The 27,134-nt window shown below is 37.3% G+C and overlaps 1 protein-coding gene across 16 annotated transcripts in view; it reads right to left on the minus strand.

The window, feature by feature from the left end:
- LOC113947352 (poly(rC)-binding protein 3-like) overlaps positions 1–27,134 on the minus strand; it is a 462,347-nt gene that overhangs the window by 385,455 nt on the left and 49,758 nt on the right. For all 16 annotated transcript variants that reach the window (XM_027643823.1, XM_027643822.1, XM_027643818.1 and 13 more), the window contains exon 2: positions 7,354–7,491. The gene's annotated coding sequence lies outside the window, so the exon portion shown is untranslated. The remainder of the gene's footprint in view (positions 1–7,353; positions 7,492–27,134) is intronic.

The following is a 27,134-nucleotide window of genomic DNA, read 5'->3' on the forward strand; positions in this document are numbered from 1 at the left end:
GAGAAAAAAACAAAAGGCTAGGGAACTGTGTAGATATGGATTTAATATTCAATTTTTTACTTAATTAACAGAAATCCATTTAAGTTACTTTGGGTTCCAATTTAGAGTATTTTTCTTAAAAACTTTTTGGTAAGCATGGAGAAAAATTTAATGTAGTAAGTGGAGTCAGATACACTGAAACACAGGTTGGTGTGAGGTTTATTTTTTTGCATACAGACAAAACAGTGAATAAATCCCAAAGACTGCAAGAACAAAGATATTATCAGTCCCACCACACCAATTTTCTTTCTTCCCATCTCCCAAATAACTTTTTTTCACTTGAATATTGCTTTAGTCACTCTGCTCTTTCCCACAGGCTTTCCTCATTTACTTAAGATACTTCTCATTTTCCTTAATCTTCAATTTTTATTGCTCCAAAGCATCTTTTCTGCCTATATATAAAGTTTACTGACTCTTAAATACAACAACCAGAGGCAATCACACAAGTGAGGAAACCAGTCACTCTACTCTCAAGCCCACCAGAATTGTTTTTTTTCCATTCAGCCTCAAAAATGCCCCAGGGATTCCCAATTACCATACCTACTTCCTACCTCCCACTCCACAAAAATGTGTAACAAGATAAAAGGAATAAGCCTCACTAAAAAAACTGCCATACTTTCTACTCTCAATTAATCTCTCAAACCCATCAAAACCCATTATCATATAGCTAAAACATGATTACAGCCTATCCTGTAAAACTTTATAATACCATAGAGCAATTTGCTGTCAATTTTTAAAAGATACTACATATGGTACACCAAGTTCACTATATGTCATGCAAAGTAGAAGCATTTTTGTTGCTTATAATTGGAAGTGTGGCTTAATAAACTTCAGTTCTATGTACAACATTGGGCTGCCAAAATATATAATATCACAGTGAATCATTTTCCACCTTAACATAATATTAACTATGATGCTTAAACACACACTGCTTTAGATGCAAATATTAATAATTTCATTCTAATATTTCAAAAAGAATGAATGCAATTATTTCATCAAAGTAGATGCAGCGGTAGGTAAGCAAGAAGAGGTAACTGTTAGTAGTTTGTGGAAAATAAATTTAGTCTTTCAGTCAGTATGGAATTGGTGGTTAGAAAGAATAATGTTGCCTTTCTTTTACATCAGAAGGTGTGTGATGAAGTTCCAGAACCCTCATGCTTCTTTTCTGAATACTGACAGTCCAGATTAACCCAATAATATTTGCAATAATTTTTATAGGGTTTTTATTGAAAATCTAGAAAGTGATATTCAAGGTACATCACACAATTGTTAAAGTTAACATCGCTTATTTCTCTCTCTGAGTGTATCCTTTCTGCTAAAAAGCTTCATCCTGGTGTATTGTAGTGCTACAAGAAAGTAGGGTCCCTGCCATGAATTCCAGAACAGTCTGACTACAGCAGCTCTTGGGAATGGCATTTTTTTCAGAAAACATGCATTTTAGAAAACAAGCACCATTTCCTCCTTTGTGTCTCCTCTTTCTTGTGATCTAGAGAAAGCAGATTTTGCCCATGTTTTCTGAAGAAACAGCTGTAATGTCACAAAACAGCTCCATGCTAAAAAAAGGCAATAAGATGTACAATGGGACTAAAAAGGACCTTTTTTACCTCAACAGAACTCCAATCTGAGCAGCAAAGTTTGTTTTGAACTAGCATTCTCAGGGATCTCAACCGTAATTTTTGCATCCTACACTACAGACCTCAAACTTTGCACATAGCTTCTCAGTCCATGAAAATATCTGTTCTATCTCTTAAGTTTAAATATGGCATATGTAACACTGTAGCATCTAGAAAATCCAAAAAACATGGCTATAAACTCTTCAGAAGGAATAGGCAAAGAAGTAGAGGTGGTGGAGTAGCCCTGTATGATAAGGAGTGTCTAGAGCTTAATGATGGTGACTGTAGGGCTGAATGTTTATGGGTAAGAATCAGTGGAAGGCCAACAGGGCTGATATCCTGGGGGGATTCTGCTATAGGCCACCCAACCAAGATGAAGAGGCTGACGAAATATTCTCCCAGCTGCTTATAGACTATAGCAGAGAAGATTTACATTGGATATTAGGAAACATTTTTTTTACTGAAAACTTTGGTACAGATTGCCCAGGGAAGTGGTTGAGTCACCATCCCTGGAGGTATGTAAGAGACATATAGGTGTGGCACTGAGGGATATGGTATAGTGGTAGACTTGGCAGTATTGGGTTAATGGTTGGACTCAATGATCTTAAAGGTCTTTTCCAACATTAATGATTTTGTGATTCTAATACTGAGTCAGGCAGACAATAGAAAAAATACTCTGCCTACAAATTTGGTACTCTTTTATACACTAGTAGTATATGCAAAGACTCCAGTATAGTCCATTGGTATATGAACCAGAGGCCTAATTCCTTTCTGCTGTGTGTTCCCTTGGCAGAGGGTGCTCTGCCCCGTCAATGTAAAGAATTAAGAACCTCATGTTGAGGTGGAACTTCTTGTGATTTAGTTTATGTCCATTGCTCCTTGTCCTTTTGCTGGGCAACACTGAAAAGAGTCTGGCACCCGCTTTTGAGATATTTATTGATAAGATCTTTTCTCAGTCTTCTCTAGACTAATCAGGCCCAGCTACTGCAGTCTCTTCTCATAAGAGAGACGCTCCAGACTCCTAATCATCTTTGTAGCCATCCACTGGACCCTCTCCAGTAGCTCCTTGTCTTTTTTGTCCTGAGTAGCTCAGAACTGGACACAGTACTCCAGCTGTGGCCTCACTAGGGCCGAGTAGAGGGGAAGGATCACCTCCCTCAACATGGTGGCCTCACTCTTCCTGATGCACCCCAGAATACCATTGACTTTCCTGACCACAAGGGCACGCTGCCAGCTCATAGTCAACTTGTTATCCCAGATTTCCAGGTCCTTCTCTGCAGAGCTGCTCCTTACTAGGTCAGCCCCCAAGCTGTACTGGTACTTGGAGTTATTCCTCCCCAGGGACAGGACCCTGCACTTGCCTTGGTTGAACCTCATTAGATTTCTCTCTGCCCAATTGTGCAGCCTATCAAGGACCCACTGAATGGCAGCAAAGCCTTCAGGTAGATTAGCCACTCCCCCCAGTTTTGTATCATCAGCATAAGACGGTAAAACACAGCACTTGTGTAGGCCTAGATTTGTTGCATATATTTAATTATTATTCTGGAGAAGAGACAATAACCAACCACTAATTAAATCAGTGAGATCTAAAGAAAGCTGTTATGAAATTTTGAGTGACCTCTGATTCAAATGGGGTCTGTGATGGCAGGGAAAATGCCAGGCTGCCAATTAAAGGTCTGGTGATTGAGTAGATTAGCAGGAACTTCTCATGTTGATTGCTAGATGTTAAACTAGCTATTATAACTCCAGGAAAAATTACAAGTTTCATGTGAACAAGTCTTTCCCTAAAACAAACACACACTTGCTCAAAAAGCAGCAATATCAGCCTCAAAAAATATTACGAAAGGCACTACTTGAGTTATGACTTTTTATAACTTCCTGGAACAGCATTTTCTTACTGGTTACCTACCTTAAAACAAACAAAAAAGGAGAGAAACAACAACAAAAAAGAAACAATGGCTGAAAAATATTAGGGCAATGAAAAACTTGCTCAAAGACAGAGATATACTAAACTTTTCTACATAACTATTTCTCAAGAAAATTTATTTTTATGCTTTTTATTCAGCTACAATTCTGTAAAGATATCTCAGAAGTTTCTACTGTAATTGCTGCAGAGGATTAAAAGAAATGGCCCCAGTATTTTCAGTGAGACAAAGAATATGAAGAATCACAATAATATTATAGAATAGTATGGAGAATGTAAATTACAATACCTTCAACAGAGCATAATTAAATTTTGTTAAACATTGCTGTGAAGTGTATCTACTAGTCATGTTTAGGTTAAAAGAGTGAAGATGACAACATATTTTTTCTGCTCAGGTTAACAGCTCAAGGTGAAGTTAATATGAGTGTGAATTCAAAGTCCTAACCAGAAATAAAACCCAAGCTATTTCATCCTGCAATATTCTGGAAAAGAGCAACACTTGTGCGAAATCACTTGAACAGGAGAATCTTAGTGCCATATGTTGGTAAGAGAATAAATCTTATTTCTTTAAGTGGGTTCTTAATCAAGGGGAAATTTGGAGTACATAAAAATTTACATGTCTAAATATGAAAACTTTCATCAGAAAACTGAGTTCTCACTCTTCCTTTGAAGTCCCACAAACAACTCCACCTCAGCAACAAGGTGTTCATCTCAAGTTCAGGAGCCCATGTGACAGTGAAACAACGCCTAAGTTCCAAAACATCAGATCTGCTCAGGCTTGTTTTCTAGGGTGCAGATGGAAGAAGTAATATCCTGTACTATGCGAGCATAACCTGGAACACTCACACTTGAGTGTGAGGGAACTCGTTTCCAGGCTTTCCCCACCCTGAGGAAGCGTAGACACCCCATTTCCAGCAGAACTACAAGCTAGTCTGGAAAACAGGAGTTGGAACTGTTCCACTAGGCATACTACAGCCCTGCCAGAGCAAAGTTGCAAATTTCATGTAGCTGCAAGAAAGCCTTTCAAGAGGATAGCACAGCCCAGTGGCTGGGCAACTTAGAAAGGGAGGGAAGAGCCGTCAATTCATGCAAACAGTGAGGTCCCACATATCTGTCAGGCAGCTATGGTGACCACAAAGCCTGATGAGTCCTTTTAAAAAATCCTGCTACGGGGACCTACCTCTGGAGAAGAGCCTGCACGCCACAGCCTGTAGGCACTGGACTCTGCTCAGGCTTGGCTATGGGCTATTTCAAGGCTGTTTCTGCTGCGTTTGCATGTTTCCACCCAATTCTGGTATGCACTACAGAGGGAGATTGCGTGTCTCAGCCCCATGTCTTTATTGAGCCTTTCTGGGACTGGCTACTGAAGACACCTGTTTCAGCCCTAAATATGACAGCAGAGAAGAACAGAGGTTACATCCTGCCCTTTGTTCTTACAAGTAAAGCATTTCTGGCCCAACATTGTAAACGCGTCACAATTCCCCCACCAACTGCAGTGGGAAGTGTATTGCATCTTCTATGCATTGATTTAACTCTCCTCTGTATTTGCTTCTGAGAATAAAAGTGTTGTCCTTGAGATAAATTTCCTTATCATAATAATACAGACACTAAAAACAATGAAGGAAAGAAAAACACTAGGAAAAAAAAAGTGTACTACTTAGACAAAATAATAAACCATAAATCACTACAGTGACAGGATTAAATGTGAAACCTTTAATTATACATTTAATCATTTGCCACCCTCTTATTTTCCTTGCAGTAACATTCAAGAAGCGTCAATAAGATTTTAATTTGAGGGTGATTTTACTTTATTTTATATGCAAATTGAAAATGCAATACACATAGAAATCGTTTTAAGAATAAAAATAATACTGACTTTAATCTTCAACTATGTCGACATCTTATTGAACACCTTTCTTTCTCTCAGTCACAATGATCCTCATTTAATGATACCCCTGTGTCAAAACACATCAAGCCCATACCCTTTGCACAGATATTATATAAAATAAAGTAGAACTAAGGGGCAAATAAGTGGTGGCTTAGAAAGTACAATACTGTATTAAAATAAGAGAGTGTAATTCCACTGCTGAAGAAGTTATTTGTGAAGTATGGACAAACCTATAACCCCAGGTTGTATCTGCACCACTGCCTTTTCCACAGGGAGGCAAGAAGCATCTGCTAGAACAGAAAAGTGTCTCCTCAGCATATGAACACCTTCTCCTATCGATTTCAGAGTCCAGCAACAGAGAGCAGAGGTGGTTGTTGATGTTGCTGTTGGGTTCAGAGTGGCCAAGGGAATTACCCAATTTCTGTAAAAATTCTGTACACTAAATTCATCTTCCAGCACACTCAGGGGAGTACTTACTGAAAATAAAAAAAAAACAACAAAGCAAAAAAAAAGAGCAAAAATAGCATAATTGCCCTTCTTCTAACTGGAGTATAAAGCTAAGTCCAGACAGCTTTTGCATTCAGACAGATCCCCTCAAAGAATATGGAGTAGGAAAGAACCAAAATATTGCTTATATGCTAAGAAAAAAACATTTGATATTAAACACATCAAATAATAGCAATTGTAAAGGTACTATTGTCCTGTTAGGTACTTCTTTCCCTATCAGAGAGTAGTTGACAGGAAAGTGCTTGTCCTCTGGAGTACCTTTTGTTTTGTTTTCTTTATTGTGCTGAAGGCTTTGGCCAGTTGTCTTACAATTCCTAGTCAGGGTGGACTTTCACACAGCTAAAACTGTAACTCAGGTACTCTACATCTTCCTTTAAAAAAGAAGTGTCCACTGGGCCTGGGGTGCAGGGAAGATGGTTTTGCTGTGCTCATGCTTTTTGCCCCAGCAGAGCGGTCAGAAGCATATAGGGCCTTGCCAATGTTTAGGGTGCAGAAATGGGCAGGACCAAATACAGTGGGGAAACAACAGCCATCCCAATGGAGGAGGGCAACATTTTTATTATGTCTCTTGTAGAGGCACAAACCACTAGACAGAGGAATCTCAGGTAATCTTCAAGTTTTGTTTGGATTTTCTGTCATATTAGTCATCTGTTTCAATTTGCATCAACTTTTTGAAAAATAAGTCATCCTTTGTACATGGGACTCTTGATTCTCTTGAATTGTCTTGTTGCTACTTGACAGAACCCCTGGCTCACTGCTGTGAACTAGAGGAAATTCTCCAGAACCTGCTGCAGTCTCTTCTTCTACCACCTTTTGGAATAGGCAAACCCAGAGAGAAAAGGGAATAATTTAATTAGGTTCTGACTATCACATAAAGCTACTACATGCTTGCTTCTCAGCTGGGTAATTTTTTCCATTGTGTTTTGTAAGCAAGAAAAAGTTGACTAAGGAAAGCAGAGAACACAGGTCCACATCTGTAGGAATTTAAGTACAGTCAGCACTGGCAAAATGAGTTTCTTTCCTCTCTTGGATCTCTTTTTTAATCATGAGGAATTTGGACTCATTCAGTAATAGTTAGATACTTCTGTTTCACCCACTCAATTTGAAAAAAGCCCTAACAGCACAGTGTGCATTAAAAAACCCTACTACACAGAACTGCCTATTTATTAAATCCCTGTTCAAGGCTTAACCTGAAAATATAGGAGGTGTCTGGCTCAGTGCTTCTGAACGCATGTGGGGCATCAGTCCTGGAAACATGAGACATTTTGATCATCTTGTTCTCAATAATTACTGGATAAGAAATTTCTGAGCCAACGCTTAAAGCAGGCTCAGTCATTTTGTACCTGGCAACAAATGACTGAGACGACAGGACATTTACTCACCCTGCCAGCAAGATGATATGCAGGTCTTTGGAGTTTTTCTGTCTTCCTCTTCTCTAGTCCAGTCATGCATCAGGTTCCTTAGAGATACAGGACAGCCAAGTAAATTTATGTTTCTTGCTCTGTGTGTAAGATGGTTACCTGTGACAGAGAGGACATAGAGACCAAATGTGGCATATGAAAGCACTGGAACAAACATTTCCAATCATATTGTAATTCAAGCAGTTCCTACCTCCTGCCTTCAGTAGTAGCCAATATGGAGGAGTAAAAACCTCAAGAGTTGGTTTACAAATAAGCAGCCTGGGGGGATTGTTGATTAGTAAGGGCCAGAACCTTTTATGCTGGCCTATTTAGTTGTAAAGAAATAATATGTGTGAGGAGAGTTTTCAATGGTTTACTCAATTAATTCCATTAGTTAACAGAGTTTAAAAAACCCCAAACTTATTAACTCAACTTTGTTTTAATTTTGTTAACTAGTGGATAATACGTTGGGGTTTTGTTTGTCAATGTTAAATGTATTTACTTTTAGTTTCTATCCCACTGTTCGGATATTACAGCAATGGCCAAGATCCTTTCTGAAATACTCATTTAACCTCACCATTCTACACATAATCTCTTCCCTGTACCATCTCTAAACTATCTTTTCTACTTGTTTTTCACTCCAGAAAGTTTTCCTTAAAGATTATTTGCTTTTTTTTTGGAATACATATAGACTTTTCCTCTTTAAAGACAAACTGGTCAGACCTAATATATTTCAAAATTGTGACCAATCATTTCTGTTTCCTTCTTTTGCTTCCAGTACCACCAAGTGAGCTGAGGGAGACCAGTTCAAAGTCAAGCTTGATAATCGTCTATGGCACTTTTCTGCTCCATTTCCTTCAGAAATACTATGCATCTGGTAACGAAGCAGAAGAGGAGAATTTGGAACACATGCACAGATGATACTCTCTATGGCCACTGGGCTGCGATAGGTCAAGGCGAGAAAAGCAAATGCGCCAACTCCCAAACATGCTCCACTTAAGAATATTATAAAAAAACTGAAATGGGCAAATTGTCTAACTTTGTAGATCTCCCCTGAATAACTTTTCTGTTTTGCCAACTGAATAGCCAAAATAGGAATAATTCAGAAAAAAAAAGAAACCAAGAATAGAATATTATTTTAATTGTCTCACAAAGTCTCAAATACAAAGGACTTTCACTAGGGTTTACTTTGGAGGTAAAATTGGAAACTTCTCTTCAGAGAGTTTTCTATTAAAGGTCATGGGTATCAAAACCTCTCGTCTCACTTTAGATCAGTTATAAACCTACTATAAATAAAGTCTTCTATATTGCACATTGTCATTGATTCGCACTTCAAAGTAATCAGCACTGCAGACACAGGAAATTCCTAAAATAAACATCAGTATTCTCTCCTTACTGCACTTAAAAAGGATCAGGAGTTCTGCTTATATTTTAAGATATTCATTGCAATAAGTAATTAATTGTAATTTAAGATATGCATTGTACTTGCTATTGAGCAAATTATTTTATTATGGTTTAGATGAACAAATCTACTGTATCAAAATACAGTGTAACTATGACAACAGTAATTCATAGTTTACCAATGTCTTTACCACTAAGCAAATTAAGTAATTTTGCTGAACTGCTTCTTGATAATAAAAATGTGATAATTTGCAAGCAGTACTATTAGCATTTACTGTCTTAGAACTAGGCCAATATCTTCTACGACAATTGTAAATACATCAATATCTTTACTGGATAAAACCAGACCATAGAGATGGAAAATATAGTGCCTATTTTACTGAAGCTGCTAGAGAACTCATGTTCTCTAGAGAACTTTGACTGTTCCAAAGTTCTGGCTAAAAAAAAAAATTCAAGATAAAAAAAATTAAAAAAATGTAGTAAATTTACTCACATGCAAATGAAAAATCATGCTAAAAAATAAAACCTGGTGGAAGTAGATTGTTTTGATATTCTTCACATTACCCTGAGGTATCGTGCTGAAAAAGACTTGGGGATGTGGAGATGAAAGTAAGAAGAATGGCATGAAAAATCTCAACCAAGGATATTCATCAACTTTTTTGACAGTTCAAACTGAAATGCGTCTCCTGAAAGCCAAGACAGCAAAGAGGTCCAGAAGAGGAAGCTGCTTCTCCAGCACACTGGGACTCCCCAGCTTGCCAAGTGGGAAGTCATGCAGGCACAGCAGATGGGCAGCAGAGGATGAAGGGGCTTTGAGGACTACTTGGGAGCAAAGCAGAACTTCCTCATCCTGGCCTGCTTGGATGAAACTGGGGAAGCCAGAGCTCAGCTGGATTTGAGATAGGTGAGGAACACTGAGGAACACAAGAAGTAACCAGATGAGCATCTAGGGGAACAAAAGGACAACTGAAGAATAGGTTGTTGGGAAAGGCTGGTGAATGTCCATCCTCCAAATTCAACTGAGCATGGCTATGAGCGATGTTACGTAATTTTTTCTTGCCCGGGTTAGGGCAAGATGATGCCCTCCAGAGGTCTGTTCTAACCAACACAATGCTGCATTTCTCTGGCATATCTAATTTGCCTGCAGTTTTCTTCCCTCTGAATAAAAGAAGGGCAAAAGTAAGAAGAAAAAACGGGGGGGGGGGGGGGGAAGTAAAAAGTATCTCATTTTTAATAATTTTTTCAAAGAAAGAATACTGAATTAAAAAAAAAGAAAAACAACAGCAAACAAACAGGTGAAACTACTAGACCACTACTAATTGCAGTTTGATTTTTATCTTTCACTCTCTATTACCTATATGATTTTGTAAGCCATTCACCTTGTTCTACTTTTTTCCTTTTACTGAATTAGTGCAGACTGACAAAAAAAAATAAATCACTGATGACCTAGTTCTCAGCAGATTTTTGACTGATCGAGTCTAGGTAAGTGTTAGGATTGATGAGCCTGGTTTGGTAGACAGCTTTCCCTGTGCCACATACTGTCAGTTCACGAGACATTCTAATAAGTGGCAATACACAGGTCATGAGTTCGGCCTTCACAAAAGGACTTACAGAGGCCCTTCATTTCATGTGATGTTTCTCTGGTCAGAAAACTTCCACTGTACCATGGGATGGTACCAGACTGTAGGCACTATCATTTCTCCAGGTGCATGGTCCATCTGTTTCTCCCTCTTTGCCTCTTCATGTTTACCAAAAACAAGTGCAAGAATTTACCCTCATACACTTTTCAAGCCTGAGTAAGCAGGTTAATTATCCAGACAAAATACCATTGATTTGAAAGTGTCTGAACAAATGAAATTCAGGCTTGACAACCTCATTGAGAAGGACAGCCAACCTGCTCAGGGACTTTCCAATTGCGTTACTTACAGTTCTTATTTCTTTATTTCAGGGTCATTTGATGCAATACAGAGCAACCTCTGGTATTGCAGTCACATAGCTTCTTTTGAAATCAGAGAAGACTTTGCTTAAGATGCAGACCTTCAGCTTCCTCTGAATTCAAGAGCAACCTGTGTGCACCCATAGACAGTATATGAATCAGGGAAGTGCACAGCAGTGCTGAAAAAATAAAATGGCAAGCTTAATATAGCACCCACTAAAATGAATAGGACCATGTACATCTATGAATGTGATACCCTTAAACATGAAGTAAATCTCACACTCTATCATTGACTTCTTCTTTGACCATAAATTCAAGTTTTTTAATGTTATTATGTCATACCAAAGGCTCATTTTCTAATAAGCCATGCCTTGTTTTCTTCAGTATTTCCAAGCGTAAGAATTTAGACAATGGACAATGATCTTTCACAGTATTCACTTTTATCACAGCAGTCATACTACAAAATAGAGACTGTCTTATACTACATTTAGTAAATGTAGATAGGAAGCAACTTCCCAGGCTATAAATGGACTGTATTACTCATTATGTTATCTGTTATAATAGCTAAACACCAATGAGTTGCAGATCCAACAAATATCCAAAAATGCCTCTGCAAAAAGCCCTAAAATTAAGTTCTTGACAGATAATAACTAATGCTGTACACTCCCACTCTTTGTGCTATGAACAATATGTTCATAACATAATATATATTTATGCAGAAGAAACCAGCCTTTAAAACTCTTACATTTATCATAAAAATAGATTTTATTACACAAAACAGTGCTTTCCGATACGAGATTTACAATTGATTAAAAAGGATGGCTTGTCCTAAAACACTTACATGATTGCATGCAAAGAAAACAGATGGTCTGTGTAACACTAATTTGATTTCTTCCAGTAAACATTACTCATGATATAGAAAATGCTTGTGCTGATCTACTCCAGAATGATGTGTGCACTTTGCATCTCTCTTCAAATGAAGCCTGTAATTCTGTTCAAGGAACAGCATTGCAGCTCTGGTTTAGCAACAAATCTAATAAAATCATGTAGTCTAATGCATCATTCCTTACTTAAGAGCCTGACAGCAGAAAGATAGATTTTAACTTTCCACTCTCCCAAAAGTGCTTAAAATAATGCCGTGTTCCTTACTCATTTAGTCCTTTTGTAACACTTCACGACAAAAAAGAATATTATTTCTACCTTCATCTCTGACTAAAAGAAGCATCATAAGCCAAAATCCAATATTTATTCTCTTCTGGTTGCATTTAACATTATTCTCCTTGATATAACTGCAGGCATACCAGAAGGGGGGAAAAGTCCTACTGATAAGTTTTCATCTGTCCACCTCAAATTTTGTTGTATCACTCAAGTCACAAGAATGCTGCTCAGGAAACTTCAGCATCCACATTTCCCAACTCTACTCAAGCTTTATGCTTCCCCAACACTGGATGAAGTGTTGTTTGCCTTTGTAAGGCAGACAGCCCTCATGAGGTCATCACTGAAGTTCTTGGGACCAAACTGCCAGTGGAAACTCTGTCACTTGTTTACACGGGATGACAGTCCTGGGTGATAAAGGGTTCATTTTGCCTTTTACAGATCATTTTGCATGGGTTGAATACAGACAGATCTTTCTCAAAGGCACAAATTTAACCCCTAAGAGTGTATTCTTAAATCTATCCCTATTTTTTACAGAGACTTCACACTTGGGTATGTTTCATCATCTGCAAGTAATAACATGCCTGCTGGGATGTAACCCTATTTGTCATTATCTTGTCGTGTTTGATTACTGTCTCTTCACCTGACTGACCTGGACTTACACAGGCCAAATGAAGTAAGGGCACAATCCTATTAAATTCCTGCTGGGAACACCCTAAGCTGGCGCTCTTGTCAGCGGGAATTAAGGGTTCTCAGAACATTGTAACAGGTACTCAGACCCTCGAGAAATTCAGCTCTTAATTAGATATTCCCTTATGACATTGTATGATTATTTAATGTTCTGACAAGATGCCTTAGCAATCTCACAGGCCCTGAATTAACTATCCAGCTGCAATTCTGTGAAATCTTTGTCATGCTTGGCCATGGAAGCAAATTGCATTTCATGGAGTATATGAAATAGTTTACGCAACTAATTGGCTGAATTATATATAACATGAACTACTGGCCAGGCTTGGGATGACCAGTTTTAAATAGCTGTTCTTTTTTTGTCCCTTTCCTCTTCTCTTGCGTGTGCCCTCCCCTCCACCCTTCCACGCACACTTTTTATTGTCCCATTTGCTGGCAGAGCTCAGGAGCAGCAGGAGCAGCAGTCCTTGTGGTGACATGGGATGATTCATCACACAATACACATGAAGCAGACTAATACTGCCAAAGCAGTCCTTTATTATAAATTTTCTTTTCTGTTGTCTGGCTCATCTGCACTATAATATTTGTTACTCACATGTAAATTTTCAACTTAAGTCTATCCATCCAGGGGCTGCTGAAGTTTTTTAATCTATACTGAAAAGTTTAACAAAACCTCAACACAGTAAACATTTCTGCCTTGCAGCAGATGCCATGTTATCAAACACATCAATAAAAGCTACAATAAGAATGAAAAATAAAGCATAAATAAATAGAAAAAGTGCTGAATGATATAGTATATGATCTACAAATGCACACGAAAATGGTAATCTTTTTATCATTCCCTATGCAAAGCATTTTTAGGCAGAATCACCCTGGGGAAGAAGGACATAGCATGAAATATTTTCCATCGGATTTTAGAATTCTGATTACTAAACCCTGCCTCAAGTGTGCAAAATTATGATGCTTAGCAATCAATACGCATCTCTCATCCACTTTGTAGAAATGGAAGCTAGAGAAGTATTTGGACAATCTACCCTACCTCCTGTGACACTCACCTCAGACCCAAGGACTGTAGTCAGAGCATATCAACTATAGGTAACTATAGCTGATATTGAAACGTGTTGCCGGTCAAGAATAAGAGACAATGACTGTCAAGAGAGGCATTAAATTACACTCCAGAAGCATTTTTAGGAAAAGCTTTATTAAACTTTACAGTTCTCCACCCCTCTTGGCTTGCAACATACTTCATGAGACCACTAGGCAGATATCACAGCACTTGCATGCTTTCTGCTAAAGTTCATAGTTCCTATGCTTGCAGCTGCTTTTCAAGAGGTGTATTCAACTCCACCATCTGTGGTCACAATTTCTACTGAGTCTTACTCAAAGAATTTTCAAGCCCTCCCACCCAGACATGACTCTTGCTTTACCTGCTTACCTTTCAGAGAGGTTTTTTTCATCCTCCTATTGTTAATCTCATATCCATGGACAATGTATTTTTTTTTATGAGACTTCAACACAATCTTAAATTATGTCTCACAAGCATCATCAAATCCACTTCCGCCATGAGAAGTCTAACTTCAGATAAATCATTCTATCAACCAGTTTCAATGACAACAAAACCAGGTCCTTGAGTGCTTTATGCATTCTGGCAAGCATCTGCTTTGCCAGGAGTGGATTAAATAACACTACATCTATAATTCTAATAGTGTGGGAGATCATGTAAAATATTTATATTGTGATCTGGAGGCAAAATGCCTACTCTAAATTATGCTCCAGAAACTCAGCAAGATATTTTATTGATAGAAAAATACCTCGGATTAAATAATTGGGCAATTTTAGTTATTCCCTATTTTACAAATATCATGTAATTTCCCCCTTGGGAATGTGATCTATTTTAGCAAATACTATTTCCCATGTTCAAGGGTTCTTGTGTACTAGTATCAATATCTCACCCACATCATACTGAATCACAAGCCCAGCATAGAGGTAAGTAGTAAAAACACAGGTTTTCAGTGCAGGTCAATGTTCTGCCTGAGCTCCTTCGTTGCATATCTACAGACCATCAGAAATTTTTTAGTATACAACTATGAAGATATTTGCTTAAGGCTGAATTTTCAGCAGACTTCCGAATTTGCAAAGAAAGTAAGTTTTTTGCAGTTATTTGCAAAAACTGTATTCACAAAATCCCTTCTATGTGGTAAGTTGAACCAATCTATGTGTGCAAGAATAATACTTGTAAAAACAAACTTTCTTCAGTTGTGTTTTTTGCTTTATTTCAGTTACTCCAATTCACTATGTGGGTATGCACATCTGCTTTAGGATCACAAGCTCATTCCCACAGAATTCACCTGTTTCAGCTAGCTAAATTTCTAACTTAAAAGGACTTTTTTCTTAAAACACAGCAAACACTATGTTTTTCCCACGTTTTATGATTATACAGTACAGGACAGCTGGCATTAGATTATGCAGTGAGCTAAATGCAGTGTATGCTTGCTTGTGATGTTTAGCACAGCCCCAGGACAATGTGGCATGAGGAAGGGGAGCATGAGCCATTCCTATGCATAATTTTCCCTAGGTAGATGCATTTTCACTCAGTCTGGAGACAGTAATGATAGTTTACTGAATCCACACCATCTAACCCTTATGGTGCTTTGCTGAGCATCAGCATACTGGAGAAGAATGCAGAGGGGAAACAAAAGTGGCACACAATAGGCTGTGCACTGCGTCCTCCCCTCCATTGGCAGAAGGCATCAAAAGCAATCTTACTGCAGGTCCCATGCAGCCTTTCACATGGTATGGGCAGGTAAAGTCTTTAAAGGTTGGTATCTCCATTAACAGGTCAAGTCATCTATAAAGGAGATGTCCAAGTTAATGGTATTTTTAGTGGCCTTGGACAACCTTCTCCACAGACTGTCACTTAGACTACACTTAGATTCAAAGCCTACTCTTGGTCGTTCTTGCCCAGCTCAGTTTCCATTACACATAATTTCTCTGGCAAAACCAGCCGCAAAATGTTGCTCTTGATATATGAGGTTCACCTCCTCATGTGAACGGACATGCTTTGCTCTTCAGCTTTACTCAGGTTAGTAAGGGCAGGCATGGACAAGGGCAGCAGGAGGAAGGGAATATGGCAGGGGATGAAAACCAGGTTTTCCTTGACCCTCTTGCTCCTGTCAATTCTGCTTCAGCCCCAGTCACAGAGCAGAAGGTAAGGACAGAGATGTGGCAGCAAGGCCCAATTCTACCATTGAGAAACAGGGCATTAAGCAGTGCCTGTTTGTCCCGATCCCTCCCTGCTACACGGATATGCTCCTTTATTTTGTAAGCACCTCCTACTGAAGTGTCCTCCAGCACACTCTCTCCTATCTCTGCCAACACATTTATAAGTAAATCTTTGTATTTTCCCTCACTGGTCTGATTCCTTTCCACTTTCTCAACCTGCTCCTCATACTGGCCCTCATCCTCCTGCACTCCCACCAGTCTTTTTCTCCTTTTATGGTTCCCAGTAGAGTAAAAAAATACAGCTAGAAAAGTGATCAATGAGCATCCATAACCCAGTAAGCACTTATCCCATGTATTAGGTTTTCAAATGATTTTTCAATAGAAATTTATCATCTGCCTTACTAGTGGACAGTAAAGCACTCAACCAAATAGCACCTTCCCTAGCTTACCGCTTTAATAACACTTAAAATTCTTAAATAAAACAGAATCAGTTCTCAACCATTCAAAGTATAGAAAACAGTTTTGCACTGCTCTTTTTTTTTCTGCACTTACCACAACTATAGAGAAATTACCAAATAAATGTTGCTTTTGACTCAATAAATACACTCAATAATATACTGCTCAGTAAATAGTTTTTATTAAAGAAAACAACATGACAATAGAATTATCCAAGTACCTAAAATAATTAATTTTAGACTTGTTACATGACTGGAACCCTTAAAGCACCTCCACAAATCTATTCCTTCACTATCTCTGTGGACACAAAGTGAGGAACAAGAGAAAATCCTCATCCCTGCTTAAGCATGTTGCCCTACAGCAAAAAAGAAGAGCTTCTCACATTAGTGAGAACCTTTCTCAATATTCGTGCAAAAGTAGCAAGGTGTTTGGTTTTCATTTCGATTTTAATCAGATATGACTTCCCTTACTTGTGTAGACATAATCTTAGTCACCCTTCACAATTTCATTGTGTCTGCCTTGGACAGTAAGCAACTCAGTATATGGTTGGGCTCTTCACAAGGCTGCAGCCTATGTAGGAACCTCATTTAGCCTAAAATTTCAGGTAGTCTCCAGTAGTCTGATATTGGGTAAGGACAATACATCAGCTAGCCTGAGAGGGTCAAGTCACACAACAGGATTGCACTCAAACATGAAACTGAGCTGTTTGTTTTAAATTCAAAAATCCCTTATGACATTTGTATGCTTTGCAGATCAAGGACGAAGATAAGACTTCAAGTCAAGCCAAATGTTCGGCTACTTAAGAACATGTCCCAGGATGACAAGGATGGTTGAAATTTTGCATCATCTCTTCTGAAGACCTGATCAACAAATACAAAGGAGCCAATACAGACCAACCATTTGAGTAAGGACAGCTGTGTCGGACACAAAGAGAAAACCTATTGTGCTTTGAATTACTTTGCCCGAAGGTCTTTAATGACAACACCTTGCCAGCAAGTGGAATTCTACTGATGCAATCCTCCACCCCCTGGCAAAATAAGAATGATTCCTCAATAATGATTTAATATTAAAACTTTTTCAGAGAGAGTCTTTTTCAGGTTCTCACTGGAAGTCTTGCTTTGCTTTATGGCTTGTCACAGCTGACATGATTCTTAATCAGAGCTCCTTTAAAAACACGGTGAATAGATAATAATATCTGGAAAACTAGGACATTAAAACTTTGATTCACATTGCACATCTCTCTAGTCTTATCATGCATTATGCATAGCTGTACTATATTTTGAAGGAAACTGCTGTGACGTGTTTTCAGTGTGAGATATACACATGACTACAGTCTACAGCATATCAAAAAAACAGGATTCTGATTTGTGGAAGATGTTCACATAATTAGGCAAAACTGCAATACAGGAACATTTTGCCCCAAACCTGAAATATTTTGAGTTGATAATGAAACAGTTGGATTCCATATTAGCATGAGCGTGTTTCGTGGGAATTATAGTTTAGGTGCCTCAGTCATTGGAACTAATCAAACTCCAGTTAGTATGCAATAAAGATCCATAGCTGCCTAAAGATCCATAGCTGCCTATTTTTATCATGTTGGTTTTGCTTTTAAAGAATTGGTAATTATTGACAAATTGGTATTGACTCTGATCTCTTTAAATGTTATGTAGATAAATTTTCATCCCTCTAATTTACTTGACAGTATTAATATCATATCCCCACTTTAATGATGTGACTGAATTTAAAGATTCACAAATTCATTACTACAGTACATATCAAGGTTAAAAGAGGGAGAATTCCCTTATCAGCATGAAGGACTCGTACAGTTTACAACAATCCTAGATGAAATTACCCTTTTGTCTTTCAATAAGAAGAAATCTCCTGCAATGGCAAATGTTCATAATGGACTGCTTAATCTTGGCAATCATATGAAAAGCATCTAATTTAATTAAAGCTTTAGGCCAAAGTGATCTCTCTTTTAAAAATTAAATATTTATGTTAACACACATATCACTTAATTGGCATAACATATCAAAGGCTATTAAATGATTGTACAGTGTGTAAGGACTAAAAAAAAAGCCAGCACAAGTTTAAAAGCCTTTTCTGTATTAAACACTAAATAAAAAATTGCAAGGGTGAGAAAGGGCATCAGAGATACAATAATAAGCAAGAATTAGGAAAACTGAGAATTTAATGATCATTAGCTCTATGCTACCACTAAGTTAGCTGCTGGTAGTACAAGCTGTATAACAAGTCATCAGAAATGCTGTGTTCACAGAAGCCACATGAAGTAATGCTGGAATTGAGGGAAAGAACAGGAGCAGAGATTAGAGAGCTCCTAAACTCAACAGTAGGTCTGTATATTCTTGGTCATTAATCACTGCTGAACACTTTATTCCAGAGCTGTGCCAAAGAAGCTATAAGTGGCACAACACAATATATGTCAACATGAACGGTATAACAAAACAATATTTACAGCCTACATCATCTCAACAAAGATCAAAAGAATGTATCACATTTTTTTCAATTATCTGGCAGAGACACACAGAATTTAAACATGAGAAAGCTACACTAATTGGAAACATCATTTTCAGGCTTTTTTAATGCCTTTTTCCTTGGGAATTAGAACATATCTGTGAAGGGGAGGAGGTGAGAATTTGTCTGAATAGTTGCTAAAATTAACTTAAATGTGCAGTTCCAGGCCATCTCTTCAGCTAACAAGCACTTACTGATACCATTTTATTTTAGTAAGAAGCTGACTTCTACACTACCAAGTAGCTCAATGGGGAACATTCAAGAAATTTCAAGGGGAAAAATCAGGAATTAACCTATTATATGCTACTTTTAAAGGTCTTGCAAGGTCTACTCTTAAAGCCACATTTTTTTTATTTCTCTATCAAAGGGTGAGAAAACAAAAATCAGCTGGTTTAGCCATTCAGTACCAATTTAAGGGACTAGCTGTGAGGTAGATATGTGCGATTACCCATATACAGCCATTTGGAAGTGTAAAAGCTGCTCATTGAAGTTGCAAATATTAGCAAATAAAGACTGTTTAAGCTAAAGTGTTAACACTTTAAGCTGGCACGAACAGATGCTGCTTCCAAATGCAGTCCTGGATCTCTCAGTTATTGCTGCCTTTGTGGGTTTAACCCAGGGCGGCTCTTTCCAGAAACACTTGTGGTAACACCAGAGAAAACGCAGGCAAAAAAATAAAGCAGTAGGGTTGGAAGAAGGACAGGATCGATGCCTTCAGTGGCAGTAGAAGCTTATAAGTGCTTGATCTCATCTCCACTCTCTTTCCTAGAAGCAGAAAAGGAAGCAAACTCGAAACAAAAGGAACTCTTTGTTCTACATTCCAGAACTATCTGCCACACCCAACCAAGAATGTATTTCCATTATTTGCTAGTGAAAGAAGAAAATATGACAACTTGTCAGAAATTATAGCAACAAACACTTTAGAATTGAAGACCTTCTAATAGGAAAGCATACCAAAGGATGAGTGACAAATATCTAGCAATTAAAGAGAATTATGTCTGTGAGGAGACATGGGAATTTTAAAAATGGAATGATGCTCTGTGTAAACAAAAAATGGAGACACAGGGTGTAAATTTGTTGGGTGAAAAATCCCCAAAATAAAACATAAAGGCAAGTACACATTACTAGATGTTTTTAGCCATATACTCCTTGCCAACACAGTCTGTGGACTCTCCCAATGGTTTATTTATAAAATTATGTCAATATCTAGTATTTGTCTCAAACTTCAGTGAGTTTGGAAAAGCTTGCTCCTTATACATGGTCTGATCACTACTACACTTAAAAGCTCTTGTACAGGAGCATCTGTTTATGAGTCTTTCAAACACATTTCTGTACACATTCCTTTGGCTATTTGCAATGAACTTTCTCACCATCATTTCCTTCAAAATACATGTTATTCGTCAGTGCTCAACTGAGCAGTTGATGAAGGTTATCTTCAGAAGTGTAACATGAAATGGTTGTACTAGATCACAACATATAGTTCAGTACTCTAACTTTGATAATAGCTAACAACAGACACTCATGGTGAAAAAACATATAAGAATCTGTCAAGTAAAGAAATTTTTGTGATCATTGTGATTGAGACTTTCTGAATCTGGACTGTTTTGACCTTAATCAGTCTTGAGAGATCACTGTGAAATAAATTTTTAAAAGTTGTATTAAAATCATATATATTTTCAACATTGAAAATAGTGTAGAAACAACAGTATTTCGGTGTGTTTTCAAAATTCTGCAACTTCTTTTGAAGATTTTTGTTCCTTGCACTGCCAGAAATACTGAATGCTTGGTTTTGTTTAATGTTACCATTTCATATTTGACCATATCTCATCTCATTTTTTTTTTCAGAGATGAAAAACTAGGCAACAAAATAATAGATGATATTCAGTGTTCACAAATTAAAACGCATATGTTGAGAGAAAAAAACGCCCTTTTGCTAATCAAATACACTGCTATACAACTAGCTATTGCTGTTGATGAAACAGATCTCAGAATCACCATGGACATTTTTGTGAAAACATCCAGTCACTTTCACTGTTGGTCAAAAAGGCAAATATATAATTATTGATAATGTGTAAAGGAACAGAGAACAAAACAGAAAACAATATCAACTAATAATAAACAAATAATAACAATAATAATAAACAATACATTATTGTTATTATTATTATTACTACTACTATTACTATTGTTGTTTTTATTTGTTATTACTATGATAATGTGTAAAACTAGCATGGGTCCATACCTCCACTGATGCATAGAATTCTGCTCCACACTCTGTGAGAAAAAATACAGCAAGACACAACAAGGTATATATTATACACTAAACCATACAGAGATCTCAACAGGTTGGAAGACTGGGCCAACAGGAACTGCATAAAGTTTAACAAATATATTTACAAGATTCTGCATCTGGGACAGAATAATCCCAAACAGCAGTACAGACCAAGGACTGGCTGTGTTGGGTGTGCATCCTGGTAGAAATGAAACCAGCCTGGGGCCGTGACTTCAGCAGCCAAAGTAAAACCAGCAGATGAAAGATTATGACTGTTTTGTTTGGCATTTGTTAGGTCACACACTTCAAAAGAGACATTGAAATATTGGAGAAGGTTCAGTGAAGGGCCACCAACCTGACAGGAGACCTTGATGCCTGCTGAAAGGTGGAATGAATTCGGTTTGCTAAACTAAAACATTCTCTCAATATCTAGAGAGTCGTTATAGAGAAGATGATACTCTTTTCACAAGGCACAGAGAGAAGAAAAGCATATATATGAAGAAGTTCTTCACAGTGAGAACAACTAAACATTGGAACAAGTTGTTCAGAGAAGTGGTGGAATGTCCCTTACTGTAAGTAATTCAAGACTTGTCTTGTTGGGCCAATGGATAACTTAGTTCAAACCCCTGCTGTCAACTGTAGGTGGGCTAAGATGACCCCCAGAGGCCCCTTGCAATTGAGGTTTTTCCCTGATTCTAGACAGGATGGCAGCAGGCACAATGAAATTTCTGAAGCAGCTTCCACAGCAGGCAAGAAGCAGCAGACTAGCACTCTTCATCAATGAAAAGAAAATGACAGAGGACAGAAAGAGGGAAGACAGGTTTACAGCATCATGAAAGACCTAGAGAAGGTATGTAGGGAACAGATGTTCAGCCTTTTTCACAGTACAGGACGAAGAGGATATAAAGTGAAATTTTCAAAGGGAAGGCTGGCTTGAAAGACCACAAAGTGTTTTTACGCACAAATCATAAATGACCTGTGAAACACACTGACTTATATTTTCTGGGTATCAAAAGAACAGAGAGAATCAAAAGGACATGCTGAAACAAGTTCATCAAGGGCTGTTAATAGAAAAATTGCAGAATCAAACACTGGGCAGGAAGTCACCAGGCTGTAATAGCATAAAGAACACAGAAAGTATACCACAGCAAGGATCATGGGATGAACTCAGTCTTTTCTGAAAGGATTTTCCATATTTGGAAAACTGGAGTTCAGGGAAAATGAGAATATTTTAACTAAAAAAATCTCAATGAAAAAAATTCTCATGCCTTTTCTGCCATGTCTGAATCAGGAAAGCATTCACCAGCTCAGAGGCTTGTCACTTGTTTCGTTTTGGTATGATTTTGTTGTTGGGGTTTTTTTCTTTTGTTTGTTTGGTTTGGTTTGGTTGGTTGGTTGGTGCTTTGTTGTTTTTTTTTTACAGATTTCCATTAAAAGGCTTAATTCTTTTCCTGAGGACAAAATTAAATCCTGTAAAACACACAAAGTTCCTAAGTTTATGGAAAGACTATATGACAACCAACATTTGCCCTATTTTTCTTTTTTTAACTGATGCTGGAAGCACTGAGATGGAAGAAGGATCATGCATATGATTATAGCAACAGCAGGAATTCTCCTGGCTTTACAAATGAGAATCATGGCTTACCACAGGGAAGCCACAGAATGCCTTAAGGCCCCAACTGTAGCAGACTGTCTAAACCTGCTGTGCAGCAGGATTTGTTTCTCAAAATCCACAATTTACATCTTTTTGCTAGAAGGGAGGTTGCACATTTTCCTATTTAAAATAAAATAAAAAAAAAGAAAAGAAGTAAACCTGTAGATTTTATCAGTAACCTTTGCTAAGTATTTATTTCTTTCTTCTAACTGAAAGGCTCCAAGGGAAACCTGACTCATCTAAAAGTGAAAGATGAATTCACATCGTTGGTAGCAGTCTCATAACGTGATGATGCAATGCTGTTCCACAGCAGCAGAGCTCTGGTTAGTTTATTTTCCCTGTCACACAAACTCAGGGTAGCTAAATTGCCCGGCCTCAGCAAGAAGAGTACAGGACAGGAACCGCCATGACACACATCTCCGTTTGGATCAATGTAAGAATGCCATAATTTCCTGTTCCAAGTGTTTCTATGAACTAATGTAGGGTTGACACACCGATGCAAAAATTTCTTTGGTTTTTACACATTACTAATGTTAAATGACTGAACACTAAAATTGTTAATTCAAACAAAATCTGTTTCTGATAGGTCCACATTTCACTGCTGCTTTTTTTGCTGCACTGAATTATCAAAACCAAATGACAGTATCCTAGGATGATACACATCTTTGAGCTATGTTCACAGGCATCCTGGCCTACCATTTTAACAGGTTTTAAGGCTGTGCATTACATTCATTCTGTCAAAATATTAATAAGAAATTCAAATATCCAGGATTGAGTCACTTACAGCACATGGCTCAACCCAAACTTGCTCCCCAAAATAAACACCAGAGAACTACATCTCTTTCTACTTCGCGTTTTGAAAGTTCTTCAAAAATCAGAGGTCAATCAATGGGCCTGTTCATATATAAGGGTCATTATGAAGGACCATCTCATTCTCTTGTGATCAAATACAGATTCTTGAAAGGATTCAGTTCTGTTTACATAAAAATTTCTGTACACTCAATGAAAAAGAAACAAAATTTTCTTTTGCAGATAGTGGTAAGCAACCATCTGAAAACACTGAAATTTGCTCTATTCCAAATCACTACATTCATTTTCTATCGTAGGGATTTGCAAACTGTACTTTATCAATTTGTTTTCGTTTGTGATAGTCAATTGTGTTCTTCAGCAGAGACATTCTCTGGGTTGCCTTGGTTTCATCGTAGAAAGGATACATTTCTGTTTTCTGGCATGTTTGGAAGGCTGAGGAACTGGAAAAAGAATACACAGCAGATTATCTGGATTTTAAATACAAAGTTAAAAAGAAATCTATCTAAGCCAACCCAATTGAATAACAACGTTAATTTGGTGAGATTTAACAAGGAAGTAGCAAACATTAAATTATAAAAGATTGGTGCATGGGGCAATGGATATTATATGATTTTTAAAAAAATTTAGGAGAGAAAACCTTAGACTCAGTACATTAAATAATGTTAATTGAATGCATCCTCTGTTTTAAGATGTTTATAATTTATGATAAAAAGCAAATAAAATTATGAGACAATGTTATTATGAGACAATGTTATAACCCACAGATAAATATAACTCTTTTGGATCAATGAAGAGAACAATTAATTTAAATGGTTCCATTTAAATGGATCACAAATTATTCTTTAAAAAATGCTTTTTTGAATAAATAAACCATTTTAGATTATAATTACTCTAATTCAATTTAAAAAATCTTTGCCCCCATTTTGTTGTTATTTAGAATACATTCAACAAAGTGGAAAACGTTTGTGGATCTGTTCCATTGAGACGATGAGCTATTATAAGCAGTTAATCAATGAGTTTCAGACATGGTTGTCAGCTTCTGAAACACAAATAGAAAATCAAACTTTGGAGAAGAATAAAACTGATGCTATTATACTGTGATCCTAACTGAAGTTGCTTTTCAAATCACTATGAATATAAAAAAAAATACAAAATAAAACTACTGAGTGTTCTACAGCTGCAGCATTTAAAATATCCAAAGGTGCATCTTTTTGTCAAAAAAACTTTCAAAATCCATCTACATTGCAGTAATTGAAGCTATTAATCACAAGTTAATTTTTAAATGGAAGGTCTGGAGGATAAAATACTGATTTTTTACTGACATAAACCCCATGTACATATTAGCAAGTGGCATCTACAAAATTCAAAAGCAGTAAAACATATTTAGATACAAAATTCTGCAGTCTCTCATAATTTTTTCTCAAGTTGGCAATCTGCGCAAAACACAAGTAATTACGAGTCAGCAGTTCATTTGCATATTACCCCAGAAGATGAGAAAATTGTTATTTTTGTTTGGGTTTAGGGTTGTTTTTTAAGAAGACTAAAAAGGGAAAATTATAATCAGGCTTGATTACTCTAAAACAACGGGTGCATTTTGATCATACACAATCAGTTTTTCAGACGATATTAAAACATATAAAAATGTATGCATCATTAATGTGCAATATTTCTAGGTATTTTACTTTTACAAATCACCTAGGACACTATATTGTGAATTTTGAAAGATTTCTATATTCAAAATTGCCATACCAAATTGATAAAATTCTGATCAGCATAAGTTAAAAGCCTTAATAATACATTAGTTTGGTTCCTTTATCCAGTGTAACTGGAGGTTCTAGTCTCTTTTCAGGATAGATCCTACCTGCATGTTCACAGAAATCTACAGCATCTAAAATTCTACTTCATCCTGGCCTGTTTGCAACTCAGTATCCTGACATTTCTTATGGGATTTCATGTTTTCAAACATGATAAGGTCAATCCCCCTCTACATCCATAAATCAGAGGAACAGATGAAGCAAACAGTCTGAGCAGGAGCACTCTTGCTTCCCTGATTTCTGAGCTGGTTCTTTGCAGTTAGTAGCACAATTTAATCCAGTCTTGCCACACAGCAAGAAATGACCATATGAAATAAATTGATGGCACACTGGCTGGGAGCGCACCATTTGTCTAAACCTGTCAGAGAAAATAGTGCGGTTCTAAGATTTCCCAGTCATTAGTTGTTTGGCTGTTTTTTCTTCAGCATTTCCCTTCTCTGGCAACCTGAGGCTGAAATAAGATAACAGGTTAACCTGTTCTCAGCTATCAAAAATAATGACTGGACTCAGACTACTTCTGAGATATTAGTAAATTTTTCTGCTCAGATTTTCCGACCTTCCAGCCCTTACTGTGTTTTCAGATCACACGGTTTTGCTACATTCCAGTTACAAATACGTTTTTGGTTACCAATCCTTATAGCAGACAATACAATGCTCTTGAGTGCAAACCCCTGTTTTTTCTCACCCGAGATCACCTCATCTCAAGGTCTCTAAGCCAACACTTTTGCCTCAAATTCAGAACTACCGTCTTTCCACGGACTGAGCTTATTTCCTCCTCCTACAACAGCAGGAAATACAAAAGAACTGTACCTTTTCATCTTTCTGCATTAAGGGACAGAAAGGAGAGCACGATACAGACTAGACTTTGGTCCCACGATGTGGGATATCACAGTAGAGCACTGTTAGGTTAAACACGGCTTTCCTTCCCTTCCCTCTATTCTTCCCTTTTACTGCTCAAGGCAAGAATACCTATAACATAATTCAGATAGGTTACTCTAAATCCTGCGCTGTAATTCTGTAGTCATTCTGAGCTCTTCTTCCCAGACAAGAGGTGATCTTCATCAGTTTGTGATTATACCATGTTGATTTACATGCTGAAGTCAGTAAAGTCCTGCTTGTCAGAAAAGAGTCAACAAGTCCTACCTTTTCACTTTCAGATTCTTTTCACAAGCAGGCAAACAACCTCTCTTCTTTGCCTGTTGATAATGTCAATAATACCTAAAATTATTTTAAATCTAGATTAAGGAGTCATTGCACTTGTCTTTTAGGAAGAAAAATATGTTTTAATGCAACCCAATCTATAGAAAACTGTTTGCTTGACTAATTTAAAAAACCCTCATCATTTATCTTGTGCCAAGCACTTCACACTCTACAAAGAGGTTCTCTTTTAATGAGGAAGAGAAAAAGAGGGTTTTTTCTTGCTTTGAAGACATTGTAAATAGATTTACTTTTTCACAGACAAACACGCAACATATCAAACAAGCAGACCTGCTTCTATAAAGTTTAGTGCCTGCATCACCTTCCTCTACCCTAAAACTAGCTAAAGCAAGAGCAAGAGTCAACACTGAAAGAGATGAATTAGTCTTGAAAAGGAAGAGAAAATGGACTATATGCAGCTACAAGCAATGGTGAACCACAAAATTTGAGCGTAAACAACTGACTGCCCTGCAGACACTAATGCAAAAATGTGAAATATGATAAAGATGAAATTGCCTGTTTTTCAGTATTATGTGCCCACTGGCTGAACCCTCTCTCTTGCTTTCTCCATTAAAGTTGATGATATGGATCAAATAAGGAGAAATTGAGTTTGGCCATAAATAT

The sequence above is a fragment of the Corapipo altera genome, unplaced genomic scaffold, assembly GCF_003945725.1.
Source record: "Corapipo altera isolate COAL_440 unplaced genomic scaffold, ASM394572v1 24b, whole genome shotgun sequence".
NCBI lineage: Eukaryota > Metazoa > Chordata > Aves > Passeriformes > Pipridae > Corapipo > Corapipo altera.